The sequence below is a fragment of the Pantherophis guttatus genome, chromosome 5 (assembly GCF_059756535.1).
Source record: "Pantherophis guttatus breed Tessera chromosome 5, ASM5975653v1, whole genome shotgun sequence".
In the NCBI taxonomy this organism is placed as follows: Eukaryota; Metazoa; Chordata; class Lepidosauria; order Squamata; family Colubridae; genus Pantherophis; species Pantherophis guttatus.
The window spans coordinates 47,649,565-47,667,599 of NC_142067.1; positions in this window are offsets into that span (position 1 = coordinate 47,649,565).

The following is an 18,035-nucleotide window of genomic DNA, read 5'->3' on the forward strand; positions in this document are numbered from 1 at the left end:
TTTTTTTTTATTCATTTTGATCTGGGAACTGAAACTGCTGCCAGATCCCTGTAACTTTGAGAATAATAGTGATAATTTGAGCACAGGTATATAGTTGAGATGATTCTAGTTAATTATTTATTTTTATATACCGCTGGACTCAATAGAGGTTTTCATCATAAGACATAAAAAAAACCAAAAGGCTTTAATTATAATGCATTAATAATTTCATTTCTAGTCTCCATCATATAGTAGACTTTACACCCAAAGAAAAAGTACTAATGATAGGATTGTATACTCCTGTTCAGAAGGTAATATCTTTCAAGATAACATATGTACATATTCAACAACCAGGGCTGTAAATGTTAATCTTCAACTTCACATTATTTTTTGATGTGCTACTAGCGAAATTGCAATGATATTGCACGTTGATACTTTCAGTTGCTTGGTTTATAGTTACTTGCAAGTTCTGGAAATTATGGATCAATTTACCTTTGCATCTGACAAGAGTTAAATCAAAATGTAAATCTGCAATGGAGAATCTGCTGGACAAGAAACACACCTAACATATTTTGGGAGCCTGTGAGATGCAAAGTGGCTAGAGGACCTTCACACACGAGAACAAGGAAATTTTAAGGATAATTTATTATAAAGTTGGAATTTTTTTAGACATTTCTTTTTTTTTTTTTTTTTTTTTGCTTTAATTTATATGCCGCCCTTCTCCGGAGACTCAGGGCGGCTTACAATGAGTTAAGCAATAGCCTTCATACTTTTGTATATTTATACAAAGTCAGCTTATTGCCCCCACAATTTGGGTCCTCATTTCACCTACCTTTGAAAGGATGGAAGGCTGAGTCAACCTTGAGCCTGGTGAGATTTGAACTTGCAGTAATTGCAAGCAGCAGATGTTAATAACAGTGCATTAGTCCACTGTACTACAGGCTCTATGTGTAATGCAGTTATGTGTTTCACAACTCAAAATGGAATTAAAATAAGCTTTTATTTTAAAATTTTCAGTTTTTACAAATTATGATTGAAGTTCTAAGGTATGCAAAAGTAGAACTGAGGATCACCTGTTTCCATGAGGTGAAAACCTGCCCTTTTATGTAGCTGGAAAAAATGGCATTTAGACATGAAAAATGTACACGTAAGAGGGAACAGTGAATATGAATATACTATACTGGTTCATTACTATGTTTTTTCATAGTCAGTCCTACCAAAAAATACCTTAAGACAACTGCCTTAGCTGGCAAACTCTGGACGTTCATAGTGACTTTGACTGTTCCTTCTAAAGAGAGCTATAGTAGATACAGTATATCATATAACTTATTCTGATCATTAAAATCTTCTGCTGGTTTCAGGTGTAGCAGAAATGGTATTTCAACAATGTGGGAGATCACAGCTGCGATATAAGGATATCTGCAAGAGGGACCTAAAGGCCCTGGGAACGGACATTAACAACTGGGAAACCTTGACCTCTGATAGTTCAGCTTGGAGGCCAAAGACGCAGCATGGCCTTCTCCAATTCGAAGAGACACTTGTTTGGCAGGCTGAGGCAAAGAGGCAGCTCTGGAACCAGCGAAATCTGGGGGCTGGGCAAAGAGATTGCCACTCTAGAATTGGTCTTTTTAGTCACACTAGATGCTATTTTAGGACCTCTTTCCAGAGCATGATACCATAGTCTTTTGAGACTGAAGGATGCCAATGAATCTCAACAACAATATTAAAGACATATTTATATGTATTTCTGTATGAAGCATGAGGAATTAATGCCACATTATTTTTCATTGCGATCAAAAACATACTTGGAGAAACATCTCATTTTATTCCACAAGGTGTAAACAATAGTTTGCAACAGGGAGTCTTTTTACACTCCTATAGTTCCACATGTAGAGTCTTCAGTTGGCTGAAGAGATAAACACATAATGCCTCCTGCCTCACATATTTTTCCTACATTTTAGGGACAACAGCAAATATGGTGACAGAGGTTAGAACTAACACGCCATTCCATTTTGAAAAAGCTATAATAATATTACCAGTAAAACCACTCATCAACCCTAATAGGGCAGCACTATAGCATATGAAATAAACTGAGCATGCAGTTCTATAAAGTATAAATAAATCATGGGGAAGGTTGTTACTATTTGTCTTGCTTACACAGCAAAATGAAGTTTCAAACAGAAAATACAACCTGCCCTTTTGTTTCAACCATTTCTACATTATTTGCTTATTGAGAAATAACTTTTAAAAAAGAACACATTTTATTCTACATTTTCACCAAATTCTAGGGTGTGAACTTTTTCATGATGTGGGAAAATCATAACAACCAATATAATTGGAGCATTTCCTTTCTTTTCTAGAACTGCTGAGCATCTGCAAAGTAAAACTGTAAAGGGCTAAATTAGAAATCATGGTAAACTTTATAAAGTACATATATCAATCTAGGGGAACTTGAAAATCCAAAGTTATCTCCCTGTATTAAATTGTCAATATTCTGCATACTGTTTTCTCCAGATAGATAGATATAGAAATACTTTGCTATGTAGTGTACAAATGTTATATTTTATAATTAAAGGGAATATTTGTATAATTCAAAATAATTCAGTATATATTTAAAAATAAATTCAAATTGCTTTCAGAATTACTAAGTCAAGTATGTCAATCTTCTTTCATAAATGGAGAATGCCTCGTATGCCTCTTATACAAGTAGAATGGACAAATTCCTATAATTTGGTATAGCTCAACTGTGATCTATTGGAACTTAAGAACCATATAATAAAGTTTCTGGAAAACATATCCACAAGTAAAAAAAATATTTTTTTTTAATAGTCATGTCTATGTAGAATTTGTAGAGACTCATTAAGTGGATTGGTACAGCCTCAAAATAAAATTTTTGACTTACTAGGTAGACACCTGATATCAAACACTGAATTTATCCTCCCAGTGATAAAATAATAATTCCTCTTCTTTAGGGTTTGTATTTTACTGATCTCACATTTATTTCAGGTATATACTATTTTATTTAAAGATTTCTGATTTATTTTTAAAACATCCTGAAATGCAAAGGTGCTTTTTCCAAAAGGCAACTGGGATTTCTTGTTTTTTTTCTTTTGAAAACATTTTTTTTTAATTTGATTTATATGCCGCCCTTCTCCGAAGACTCAAGGTGGCTTACAATGTGCTCAGCAATAGCCTTCATCCTTTTGTATATTTATACAAAGTCAGCTTATTGCCCCCACAACTGGGTCCTCAATTTACCTACCTTAGAAAGGATGGAAGGCTGAGTCAACCTTGAGCCTTGGCGAGATTCGAACCCTGCAGTAATTGCAGGCAGCTGGTCTTAATAACCAGCTTAATAACAGGGTGCCTTAAACCCCTGTACTACCAAGGCTCTTTTGCTTCTCATCCAAGAAGCTTCTTCAGTTCTAACTGAGTCCAGTTAGACAGCTATGGGACCACCATGATCTGAATGAAAGAGAATAATTCTAGACATTCCAAAATGCAGTTTTCAATTACAGTAGTACCTCAGTACTCATTCCTAATTGGTTCGGGGAGGCACAACAATTGCAAAAAGGATGAGTACCAAACAAACTATATAACTTATCACTTGACCCTTTGTTTTGGCCAGGAAGAAATTCCTATCATAGGAATCTTTTCCTATGTTAACAACCTTCCTAGTTATGGGCAGAAAGGAAATCTCACTTTAACTTACTTTTCTTTAAATATAGTATTTTTATTTAACATTATCTAAATGTTTTCTCTAAGTATTAGCCAGGCCAGGGTGCTGATTTGCTTCTTTCCAAGGCACCAGTTTGATATCTGATGCAGTAACCCTGGAGATCTCTAGTGTAATGAAATAACTGCTATATCAGCACTATGTGCGGTTTTGCTGTGGTGTTTTTGGCTCATTGTGTTTGTATTTCTTTAAGAAGCATTCTAGGGTTAAATGGAAAAAAAGAAGGCAGGACTTGGCATTTTTCTAAGTTATTTGTGAGAAAATGATTTGGTTATGTGCACAGGATTGCCCTTCATTAGCAAGATGAAATCAGAGTCAGCTTTTCTGTGGCAGCTATGTTAAATAATTGGTCCATTCTGCAATGCTGGCTGCTGCAAAAGTAAGTGGATAAAGTACACTGACAGATCTGCAATAAAAACCTAGAAAAAGATGTTGCTGATGCTACATTAAGAGAAGCTATCCATATTTGGATCATTTATATGCAGGAAACCTGGAAAAAAAATGTTAGCACTTGACAACAACCTAAATCAGCATGATGTCCTGTTAAAATGTCAAAAGAGATATTCCTGGATTGTGATCGGATTTTACCCCTTATTTCTTTGTTACCTAATAATCATCTGAGTTTTGAACCCCTACTTCTTACCATGATCATCTCTTTCAGCAAAAATATGCAAACGATCAGTCAGCCTTCTGCTTGAAAGAATGCCTGACACAAATTCTCCAATATATAGTATTCCCTTCCATTACCCTTCTTTTGAATAAGACAATTGGATCAGCTAACATAGCTAGCTATCATCTTGTAGTGAGATGGGAAAGGCATGTTAAATTTAATAATTATAACACAATAAACAAATAAGTAGCATTGTCAAGATACTCTCCATAGTTTTATTTAGGAGTTTTCAAGTGCTACGTTGTGATGTTAATAATTGATCACTAAGCTTCCTATAGAGAACGCATAAATTATGAAGCAGAGTAGTTTCATTGTAATAACTTATAAAAATATATGGTGTAAACTCAAATGAAGAACAACATTCATGTTACAAAATAATTTGTAATTTAAAAACTGTACCAAGAGCCTTGGTAGTACAGTGGTCTAAGGCACCCTGTTATTAAGCTGGTTATTAAGACCAGCTGCCTGCAATTACTGCAGGTTCGAATCTCACCAAGGCTCAAGGTTGACTCAGCCTTCCATCCTTTTTAAGGTAGGTAAATTGAGGACCCAGTTGTGGGGGCAATAAGCTGACTTTGTATAAATATACAAAAGGATGAAGGCTATTGCTGAGCACATTGTAAGCCGCCCTGAGTCTCCGGAGAAGGGCGGCATATAAATCAAATAAAAAAAAAAATCAACTATAATTCAAATAAATTTTTGATGTATACTTTATGAGTTGTGTGATGTAAATAGCGGAGCTGGAGCATAAAGAGCTGTGGTGATTCAGAGATTAGAATGCAGTATTGCAGACTAACTCTGCCCACAGCCTGGAGTTTGATCCTGATGGGAGTCAAGGTTGAATCAGCCTTCAATCCTTCTGAGGTTGGTAAAATCAGGACTCAGATTACTGAGGGAAATATGTTGACATTATAAACTGTCCAGAAAGTGTTGTAAATCATTATGGGGTGGTATATAAGTCTAAGTGGTATTGCTATTAAAATGTCAAAGTTCAAAACACTTAGATTTTTCCCCCCAATTCATTTATATTTTAAAGATCATAAAAGAGAAGTTTAAGAATAGTTTGTAACATGAAAGAACATATGGATGTTAAGTCTTAGACATCCATATGTCAAGGTCATATAAACAAAAAAGAGCAGGGATGTGATAGCAACATTGCTCCCACTATTTTACAGATTTTTTTATCCTCACATATCTTTACTTAATTAATTAATCTTTAATTAATTATTTTGCTATGTATTTAATTCATTAATTTTCTTTGCTATAACTAGCGATTGTAATCTCCCATTCATAAAATATAAAAAGGAAAAATACTTTAGAATAGATATATGGTACCACACTTAATAAATCTGTTGTTGCTATATAAATAGCAAAGGTAGTTTCTTAATGTTATAATTATTAAAACATGATATTGGGGCAAGAAAAATGATACTGTTATCCTGTTAGACAGTATCCAATTCATCAATATTTTTTTTTTGAAAGATGGAATAGTAAAATATATTAAATATATAAATAATTGAATATATATAATTATAGTCTTTTGCCTGGAGTAGCACAAATATTACATTTTGACCAGTTTTCTATAATCTTTAGCTTGTTGTCATTTCTAAAATACAAATCACAGCATTGAAGATTACTTTGGCACTGTTCTTTTAGATAAATGAAATAGGGGCAGACATGGAGAATTAATGGCTTAATTTTAATTGTGTTGAGTTAAATTGTGTTTAGAAAATGAGTATCATATGTTGTATAACTATACATCAGATGTGCCAAAGTCCTTTCTGCCAAAGGTAAACTTTTGTGATACAACTGGAATTGGATCAGTTTTGTATCTGTACTGATAATATTAGTAGCAGCAAAGGCGAGCACTTCAGGAAAATAAAAAAGGCAGTGAAGTAACACTGGTGCCACTGTGCATGTTTATGAATAATGAGAAGATCAATGAGTTAATTATAAGTTGGTGATGGGCAAAGTCTTATACCTGCCATTAAAAAAAGATCACCTGCATTTTTTAACATATGTTTATGTCATTACGAAGTTTGCTCTATGTGCTGTATAATTAAAACACATTTAATGTATGTTAATAGGTATAATTATTAATAAGCTATTTATGTAACAGGTTAATATGTAAGCCACCTTAAGTATTTCTTGGGTAGAAACTGTATAATCAACTAAGTAATTAAGATAATACATAATACAGCACATAAGAAACATAAAAAATACATTTCATAAATATATTCACCAAAAGAGAACATTGATATAGCCTTTCCTCCAGAACAACATGATTCTTACCTTAAATATATTCTATTCTCAATTTCAACCAGCCGGATATTCCAATTTATTACTATTGTACCTATATAAAATGATGAAGTCTCCTCTCATTGCAGAATTAATGCCATGAATATTCCTTTTCCTTTAGAAAAGTATAGAGCTAAAGCTAAATGGATACATTGTTATTTGTATATGCTAGTTTTTAGTTTTAGTTTTCTTTTTTTTATAATATATCATTTATTTGTAAGAAGTTTGGTCTATTTTTAAGTGAAAGCTTTCTGGGTGGTATAAACTAAATTATAAAACAATGATACCCTGTACATAAAAGGTTACAAGAATATCACAGCAGAAACAGTAATTAAAGCAGTCATCAAATTCAGCCGAGCAAGTAAAACTAAACCCAAGGCAAATTAAATGACATGCTAAAATGCCTTGGCAAATAAAAAGTTATTCACTTGCTACAGAAATAACAAAGATTCTGTTGGATCAAATTCTCTGGGGTGATAGGCAACAGATAGTTTGCAGAAGCAACAAAAGTTCTTGCTGCCAGTGGCTGCTCATCAAACATCAGTTGTCGGGAAACATGGAGAAGAACTTTAGATGAAAACTTCACATCTCAGTTGTATTATTTGGTTCAAGGCAATGTTTCAGATATTATAGTCCCTTCAGGCTTTATAGATTACATTAGGTCTTTTTTTAAAGTTACATTTGTAATTGGCAGTAAGTGGTTCAGGGGAAGATAAATTTCATCTCTCTCTCTCTCTCTCTCTCTCTCTCTCTCTCTCTCTCTCTCTCTGTGTGTGTATATATAATCCTTTTTTATACACAATCAACAAGGAGAAAGGGAAAACAACTCTCATGAAAAAAAAATACAGTATGTTCTTCTTTACCTATTGATCTGTTACATTATTTTTTTTTACTGATGAATGGATAACAATATTGCTTACAAACTGTGTTATGTCCCTTGATAATTGAGTGAACAATTTTACAGAAGAAAATTTTTTGGATTCAAATTGCTCTATCACATTTACTATTTTCTTAATAATTTATTAATTATTAATTTATTATTTTCTTATTAAATCTATAGTCATCAGGGAAACAGTTGAAGGAAAGATACCTTTTAAGAATCTCATGGGAAATGGTATTCCAGATATACTTCCTTGATAATCCAATTAATTTCTTGCTCCTAATTAGCACTTCACAGTGCTATAATTGACAAGAGAAATGAGAAATAAATATGAAGAAAGGACTGGCACGATGAGTCTTTTGATCATAGGAAATTCTGAGTTTTCATGTTAATCAAATCATTGAGTTGCATTTAGAAAACTAGGTAAGAGAATTTCCCTAAAGTTACTACATGATGTATTTGTCTGCTCTTGCCAGAAGCAGCTAATGGTGAACCAGAGAGGGTTTTTTAAAAAAAATTAAGGCATATTGTAGAAAGTCAACGTCCTGCAGTAGAATGAAATATTTTGGGAAATATTAAAAAAAATAGAATATTATATTTCCATAAAGGAGAAATGGAGAAACATGTTTTAGAGGCAGGAAGCAGCCCACACTTTTTTTTAATAGCCCACAGTAGATGCCAGCAATTAAGGAAATAAAAAGCTTATTGAAAGAAGAAGCTGACTATCTAGATGGCTCTATTCATAAGCAAAGCAAATACTGCAGGTAGAAATCCATTCAAGACAGGATATTTCAAAACTGCTTGCGGTAAAGTTTGACACCTAACAAATGTCAAGTGATAGGATTAGCAGCAGTCCCTCACCCAAGAACCAACACAGGAAGAAAGCCATTAGGCACAATAGGAATTGCCCAACACCCTTTAGAACACAAGCCCATTCATTACACACACACCCCGAGCAGTCCAAACTTCAAACTTGCAGAAACCTGGGAGCTCAGATAAACAATAAGACAGAGGTTGATTAGCTCAGATTAGCTCAGACAAGCACCTAGAATGTGCATTTCTTCTTTTGCCTATAGTGCCAGCTATGACTCCTACATGACCCCTACATGACCCCATAGGAATCTGACAACAGCCAGTAGAATATTAAAAGACGTGTTCTTGCACAGGAACAGAAAGCTCAAAAACAAAGCCCAAAGAAGGTATAAAAACCCACCCACTCTCAACTCCATTTTGTCAGCTGCTCAGAATGTGGTTCTGCTTCATCAATAAACCATCTTTCCAATCAGCCTCCATGTTTTCAGTGTCTTTCTCCCAGCTTGGAATGAACTAGATGGATATTTCCTCCAACAATATACTAATGTGAAAATGTTATAGGGTAGAAAAGACAGTTGTTAATGCTGCTTAACTGCTTGTATCTATATACAGAACATGGGTAATGCATGCTTTTTAAAAAAGATTCTATGAGCTGAGAATGGTATTGGATTCTTTGTAGTTCAGAAGTTCTATTTATTAATGAACTATTAATAAACTACCCATTTATGTTCACATATCATAAATCTGAATCGAAAAACATTAAGTGGATTATTTGTTATATTTTATATGTTATATTTTACGGGACAAATCATAGCTACTTGACATTCTCTGATATTATAAGTCATTGCTTATCCCTCTAATATCTCTAGTTAATTAGACTGATAGATTCTAAAAGGAATTTGATATCAGTGGAATCAGAGTATTTCACTGTACTATATGCTAGTATGGCAAATTAAATCAACACACTGTAATTCATATTAATTCCTATTAGATCAAAACAAAATGAGATCAAAACAATGAGGTAAAGACAAAAACCAAAATAAGATATTATGCAAAAACAATTATAACTCTATATAATTAAAATACAAGGCAGACAGAGGCAGAAGATCTAAAATTTAGGGAGAATGAATCCCTATCTGTGAAACCACAGCAGCAGCAGCAGCAGCAGAATCTGTAGTGGGTAACAAAGAAGCAAAGAAACTGCAGTAAAAGCTGACGTGACATCATAATATATATGCCAACATATTGGCATTATCCTGGCTAGTAATAAATGCCTGTGATAAAGTACAGATAAAGCCTTGGTGTCTTTTATCATCCTCTGCACTATATATAGCAGGATACTTCAGATGAAATAAAAATGTGCATTTCATTTCCTTCTTCATTCAAAGCCAATAAATGTATTGAAATATTCATTATTTAGTATTTATCAAATTTTAAAAACCACCCATTTCCCTCACAGAGAGATTCCGGGAGAGTATACAAATAAAAATTAAAAACATAAAAACTGTATATTAATTTTAAATAAGAGACAAAGATGGTTAAAATTCAATGTTACAAGTTAATTTAAAGGCAAGGAAGGGACTTCAGGACACATAAGCCCCATGGCTGCGTGCTCCTTAGTGAACCCCAAGTAAAAGGCTGTAAACAGATATTTTTCCCACATAAAAATTGTTAATTGTTAATTTTTATTAAAATCCATTATGGCAAATAATTTTGAGCACGCAAGCCATTTGCAAACCTGAAAATGCAGTTCTTTTGTCTGATATATTTTAAGCAGAACACTCCTGTTTAATTCTAAAATACAGAAATCTGCTATTGCTGAACTGGGAAAGATAACCCAGGAAAATAAACCACTATAAATTTTTTACTGGCCTTTTCTGTTCTCTGTTCTTCTGAATTCTTTCAGAGTCTTAAATCAAACGATCTTTTACTATTTGTAAGTACTTGACTTTGGATAGTTGGAAAGTTTTACTTTGTACTTTATCTTTATGATTTTGACAAGGTCTAACGTTTGTGCCACAAAACCTTTTTAAATAATATTACACTATTATCCAAACCTTGAGCAGTTTCATAGAAGCTTGGGTGTTTAAAATAATGTCTCTTTCAAATGCCACAAGTTATATTGCCCTAATTATTATCACTAAATATTATTGCATACATGCAAGTTTCAAAAATGGCCCAGTAGATAGTCTGTGAAGGAAGCCTATCATGAATTCTCAACAGACTAGCTTACAACCCACTGTGATTTGCAAACCAAGTTTATGGCTGAGCAAACACCATAAAACACTATGAATTGCTCAACATAAATTATGGAGTCAGGAAATATAGGCTCTCTCCTATTTATTTAAAAATAAGTTGGTTTGCTGCAAGGAATACTTTTCATGTTGATTTGTCTGTCTACACCAAACTCCTCTGTAATTTATATAGTTTAGATAATTCTGCTGAAGTTTACAAACATTGTCATTAATTCAGGTTCTTGAAATGGTCATTATAATCAAGCATAATATCAGGTTTTTAAGAATGAAAAACACTTGCTTACTACTGCAGTTCAGAAGAATAGTAACGATCAGTCTATATTTTTAAGGAACATCTTTTTAAGGTATTCTGATACCTTTTACTGGCATGACCACTGGATGTGTTCTCCTATTTGGAAAGCTTAGTTGACTTAAGATTTCAACAATAAGCTTCTGGAAGCTAAAAAAAAGAAAAGAAAAAAAGACAACCAATGCTGCTCAGCAACAACAATAGAACAATGATTTCCCTTCTAGAAAGAAAATTTTCATTTCTGTTTTTGATCTCCAGCATTGCTTCATTGTGCTTGTCCTAGTTTTATGGTTCATGTTCAAGTATAATGCAGGAAAAAAGTTGCATTGTAAATGTTCAATTTAGGGTTATATTCTCTTTTGAATGCATAATTCCCATTAGTGCTAATGAGAATTATATGCACGCACCTAGGGAAGAGCCATATCCCTAAGCTATTTTAATAATGGAAAAAAGAAGTAAAGATAAAAGAACTGCAGTCATGCTGTTTAAAATCTTTGCTCTTGTGGCCTACTCTTTTACTTGAATTCCTGGGTGGCCAAGCCTTGCTGCATACCAATGACTATACTTTATTCCACAGCAGTGTCCTTTGGGGAAAAGGGGAATAATCATTTCAATTTGTTTACTGCAAAAAGAAATGTCTAAATCTTTTGCAGTATACAAGCTCCTTGATTTTTTTTTTTTGCCCTTTCTTCCTCTGATTCAGATTTGAATCAGCTTTATTTTACCTACTTATTATTTATAATATTGTTTAGTTAAATGACCGGAGGCAATTTGTACTATACCTGAATGAAAACACTATCAAAATCAATAGATTAAAACCTTAAAATTGTATTTCTTGTAGTGTTCGGTGAACGTCTCTCTCACCAAATTCCCTGAGGAAGTGGATTGCTTTTACCAACTTCCCAAAGGATAATGTGTGAGGACTAACCTGCCCTCAGGAGGCAAATATTCCAGAAGTAGCAGCAGAAAGCTATGCTATTGGCCCAACTTTTATAATTTTTCTAACAGTGGTGATGTCAGCTTCCTTTCCTGGCTTTTGAGTAATGTTCAGAACCTTCAGTGTGGCAAGCTTTCTTCTGGACTAAATCTTTTTCAACTTACAAACATGGCACTGAGTTTCCTAAATTTATATGACTCTTTTGGATGAGGCAGAGCCCCAAAATTAACCTACAAAATCCTCCATATAGCAGTGATCTGCTAGGGACTCTGGAGCAGGATTCTGAATTAGCTGGGTGACTTGTCCATAAGCTGTTTTGGAATTTAAATGAACAACAGCATTCACTTCTTAAACATCTTATTAGATTATGATCTTTACTAAGCTAAAAGAAGTTCTTTTCGTCACAGTGTTATTCCTTTTTGAAGTTCTGTGCGCTTATGAGGATATCATTATTTTTGAACAGCAAGGAGGAGAGTTGCTGGAGGTGGAGTTAAAATAAGGAAGTGTGGAGTATGGTTTTTTCCCTCCTAATTTTTTTGAAGAAACATAAATTTTCAATGTTGGGATTTTACTTTGTTAATTCCACAAATTTGCTATATTTATTTGATATTGGGAGTTATACCAGTAATTTGCTATTTGGATTGTTTGTTGTGAGAGGCTGAAATCTTCCAATTTTAATAGTATATACCAGCTGATTTACAAAAGGTTTATTTTTTTTTAAAAAAAAAAGTTACCACAAGAGAGCACTAAGAACAGAAGAAAATGAAAATGAAACAACATCCAAGGCATCCAAGCAAGACAGAGATTGCAAAAATTAGTTTGGGTAATATTTAAACAAAACAATTAATTTTATAGATCAACTATGTTCCAAAGATATCATGAAAGAGAGCAAAGTAAGAAAGTATTCAAGTAATTGGAGGAAAGATAAGTAAATCAGCGATGCAACCAAATGCAGACAATTGTCAAACCATTGAGGCTACTGCAGAAGTATTTGACATTGAGGCTACTACAGAAGTATTTGACAATACATAGGATTTAATTGTAATTTTGAAATATACAGTAAATCTGATATACACAATACTTATTACAAAGATGTTTTAATTACAAATGCTCCAGTGCAACTGAAAGAAGAGTTGCAAGTAAGTCTACAATCCTCAAGAGAGCAAATTTAGGATCACTACTTCAAAATTGAAATAAAAATTGACAATGTTGATGTATTTGTTCTAAAGAAACAAAATCAGGTGATCCTCAAGGGTCCATGCTCACAGAGAGTCTGCAGATGAAATCAGATCCAAGATCCCTATCACCTGCTCATTCCAAACAGTAATAAAAACATTGGTTGAGTTGTGAAACAAAGCTTCAGGAATGACTGCAAGTATCCTTTTGGCTGGGTCCCTCAGATACCTGGAGTGAACCAGTTTAATAGGTCCTTCCTCCCTGCAGTGAAGAGTTTACATGGAGAATTTCAAGGCTAACATGAGTTTTTTATCCATGACAAGGGACTGATCTGTTGACATCAGATCACTTCACCACTGTTCTGAAATAAAGAACAGAGCCTGCAATACTGCAGTCTAACTACTGTGCCACCCAGTTCATGAGCCTTTATCCTGACCACTGAGACATCCACAACCCTTTCCAACATACCACACTTATCAATTCTGGTTCTGCCAGCGGGCCTGAGGAACGCAGAATGGGATTGAGCCCATTAAATGGCTCATGTGATATGTTGCTGGGGCGGGGGGGGTGCGCGGGGGGTTATTTTATTATTTTATTATATTAATTTATTGTATTTTACAGTTTACATTCCAATTCCAAAGAAGGCAATGCCGAAGAATGTCCAAACTATCGCACCATTGCACTCATTTCACATGCTAGTAAAGTTATGCTTAAATCCTACAAGCTAGGCTCCAGCAGCATGTGGATTGAGAACTACCAGAAGTACAGGCAGGATTTCGAAGAGGCAGGGGAACTAGGGATCAAATTGCCAATGTATGCTGGATCATGGAGAAAGCTAGGGAGTTCCAGAAAAAACATTTACTTCTGCTTCATTGACTATGCTAAAGCCTTTGATTATGTGGATCACAACAAATTGTGGCAAGTTCTTAAAGAGATAGGAGTACCAGACTATCTTATTTGTCTCTTGAGAAACCTATATGTGGGTCAAGAAGCAACAGTGAGAACTGGACATGGAACCACTGATTGGTTCAAAATTGGGAAAGGAGTACGGCAAGGCTGTATACTGTCGCCCTGCCTATTTAACTTATATGCAGAGCACATCATGAGAAAGGCAGGGCTAGATAATCAAAAGTTGGAATTAAGTTGCCGGGAGAAATATCAACAATCTCAGATATGCAGATGATACCACTCTAATGGCAGAAAGCAAAGAGGAACGAACTAAAAAGCCTCTTGATGCGGGTGAAGGAGCACAGTGCAAAAGTTGGCTTGAAACTCAACATTAAGAAAACTAAGATCATGGCATCTGGCCCTCTCAATTCCTGGCAGATAGATGGGGAAGAAATGGAGGTAGTGACAGATTTGATTTTCTTGGGCTCCAAGATCACAGCAGATGGGGACTGCAGCCAAGAAATTAAAAGACGCTTGCTCCTGGGGAGGAAAGCTATGGCAAACCTAGACAGCATTCTAAAAAGCAGAGCATCACCCTCCCAACCAAAGTGTGTGTAGTAAAGGCTATTGTTTTCCCAATTGCAATATATGGCTGTGAAAGTTTGTCCTTAAGAAAGGCTGAGCGCCCAAGAATTGAGGCCTTTGAACTATGGTGCTGGAGAAGACTCCTGTGAGTCCCTTAGACTGCAAGGCAATCAAACCAGTCAATCCTAGAGGAGATCAACCCTGACTGCTCTTTAGGAGGCCAGATCCTGAAGATGAAACTCAAATACTTTGGCCACCTAATGAGAAGGAAGGACTCCCTGGAGAAGAGCCTAATGCTGGGAAAAATTGAGGGCAAAAGAAGAAGGGGACAATAGAGAATGAGGTGGCTGGATGGAGTCACTGAAGCAGTGGGCGTGAGCTTGAGTGGACTCCGGGGGATGGTAGAAGCCAGGAGAGCCTGGAGAAACACTGTCCATGGGGTCATGATGGATTGAATACGACTTTGCAACTAACAACAACAATTCATTTATTATTGAGTCTCTCTTTTATTAGTTTTATTGTTTTTATATTGTTTTTATATTTAATACAACACACACACACACACACACACACATTCTTGTAAACCGCCTTGAGTCGCCACGTGTGAATAGGCAGAAATATAAATTTCCAAAATAAAATAAGCTAAACTCCCAAGAACTCATTACCAGGAGTCTCAGCAATATTATGAAATCACCTTTGCTAGCGACCTGATGTTATTCAGTGTTACATTTTAATTTATTATCTTTAATACCATTCTCTGTTTTGGAACTTTGAGTATTATAAAATAACACACAATGACTTTTTGAAAATACAGCACATAAAACTGAACATCTTGAACAGCATGATCTCTTAATCAGCTTAGTCTAACTTTTATTTTATGCTATTCAATGACTCAACAGGTTAATTAGCAGTCACTTGTTACTGCTCATTAAGATCAGAAGGCCAGCTTCTTGCAACAATATTTTTCAATGTGTTGTTTATTATCATAGAATTGTTACTTTATTACACAGCTTCAAAGAGAAATCTGGTAAGAGCATATCTTTATTTAAGCTATATTGGTGGGTGGGAGGTGGGGTAAGAAAGGAAAAAGAACATTTTCTGGCTAGTGGCCTGAACAAAACATTATCATAACTAAACCTAGTTTATCTCCATGTGTCTAATGGATCATTTGGCAATCTTATAATAAACTTTAGGCAATTATCTGCCTGTCAATTATTCTGAATTTCATTTTCTTTCATAGAATCTGTACAATCAATACCCAATTTGTATTTTACAATGTATTAATTGAAATCCAACTATTAATATTATAGTAATAAATAAATAATAAAAATTTAGTCAGGCTTTGATTTCAAACTTTGCTTTTGTTTTAGGAAGCTTTTAATCTACCATATTGATAAATTTTTAAGACATTAATTCTAAATGGTAATTTTTTTATATTTAGTACAGTTTTTCTATATATGTATACATACAGAACAGTATCTTTCTCCCTCTCTCTCTCTCTCTCTCTCCCCCCTCCCCTTCTCTCTGTAGACAGACAGACAGACAGACAGACAGACAGACAGACAGACAGACAGACAGTTCAGTCAATGCAGACCAATGAAAAATATAGGAGGATCTATACCAGTTTGCTGGAAATAAGATATTTTTCCTGTGTGAAATAATTTTAATGTGTATTAATTTGAATGTCTTATTTAAATTAATAAATATACATTTATTAAAAAGCATATTAAACAGCTAAAGGTCATGCATCATAAATTTGAATAGTAACTGTTAAGCTGGTATTTACTGCATGCTTTTTATTCTTGAAGTGTATGAAGTTTTGATATTGGTACATAAATATATTTTACACTATAGAAGAAAAGTTACTGATGGATTTTCCATATGCTGAACAAATAAGTTATCTTTTAAACTGCAAAGCAAAACAAATTTAGAAAAATGCCAAATTCTTAAAATGAATAGGTAACTCACCACTGGGGTGCACTGCTGCTCTGCATCAAAAATTTTCTTTTTCTTTTTTTTCTGGATGCTTTGCTAAGAAGAAATATAAACATCTGCAGTCTTGTATTTCATCTTCTATAGCATAATATGCAGTGCCAATATTTTAATTTCTTCTACAATTCTGTTTAGGAAAGCTTAGAATAGTACTTGAAGTTAACAAGGAAAACATGCTTTGTTTAGGAATGGGTGAGTGTCTCAATTATGGTTTTCTGACTTTCTGTTTCTCAGTTCATTTCATCTTTGCATCTACAACAGTTATTTTTTAAAAAAATAAAATCAGCATGAAGGTTTATTTAAGGATTATTTAATAAATGAATTTTCCTTAATAGCGGTAACAATAAAGATAAAGTCTTCTGCATGTTAATTCCTGATGCTTTCATAGATGCAGTAGTTTTCTTGTCAGAAATACAGACAGAAAAATACAGTGTTTGTCATTACTCTTTACTTATTCCATAATGTCTTTTAGTCTCCCAGTTTGGTCCATAGCTCAGGTATTTTTTGGAAGTTTCCAAATATTAACTAGATCTGACCCTGCTTGGCTTTCAGTTCTGGACAAGGTTGGTTAAGTGCTCCTGTGAAGAGTATAGAGTTAAGTTAACCTTAGCAGAAAATGTAGATCCATTATCAAGGCATCAAAGAGATAAGGATGGCTTAAACCGATAGGCAAAAATAAATCCATGAAAAGGACTCCACAGTTCAACCATGAGCTACTTATTTTGGCTTCTATTAGAAAACATTTCAGGCAGATACACCACCACCACCCCTACTGAAGAAGCTTTTTGGATGAGATACAAAATATTTTCAAAGAAAAAAAAAACCCCAAGAAAGTTCACTTGCCTTTTGTAAAAAACACCTTTGGAACAACCATGACTTGGATGATTGAGAATCTCCATAGAAATCCCCCCCACTAATTCTCAAGAAGATAAAAGAGAGAAGAGGAGCAGATTTCCAAGATTCTTTGACTATTTGTTGTTGTTGTTAGTTGCGAAGTCATGTCCGGCCGATCCTAATCCCATGGACAATGTTCCTCCAGTCTTTCCTGTCCTCTACCATCCTCTGGAGTCCATTTAAGCTCACATCTACTGCTTCAGTGACTCCATCCAGCCACCTCATTCTCTGTCATCCCATTCTTCTTTTGCCCTCAATCTTTCCCAGCATTAGGCTCTTCTCCAGTGAGTCCTTCCTTCTCATTAGGTGGCCAAAGTATTTGAGTTTCTTTGACTATAGCCATTCTAATAAAAATAGTTTTAGACCTATATGGTGTCTGTTTCTTGGTTTGGTTGACCTTCTAGAGTTAACAGTTGTTACCTGTTAATGTAAAGACATAAAGGACAGATGTGTTATGGTAGATATTTTTGGAATAGTAAAAATAGGATGTCATATACTATAGGTGTCTATAAAGGTATGACAAAAAGTTACCTATGTCATCTTTCCTTTGAGTTACAAAGGAAACTTGGTAGCAAACTTCCAGGCTAGGTACCTCAATAACAACTAAGGGAAGTCCTCTAGCTTAGTCAGAAGAAAAGCTCTG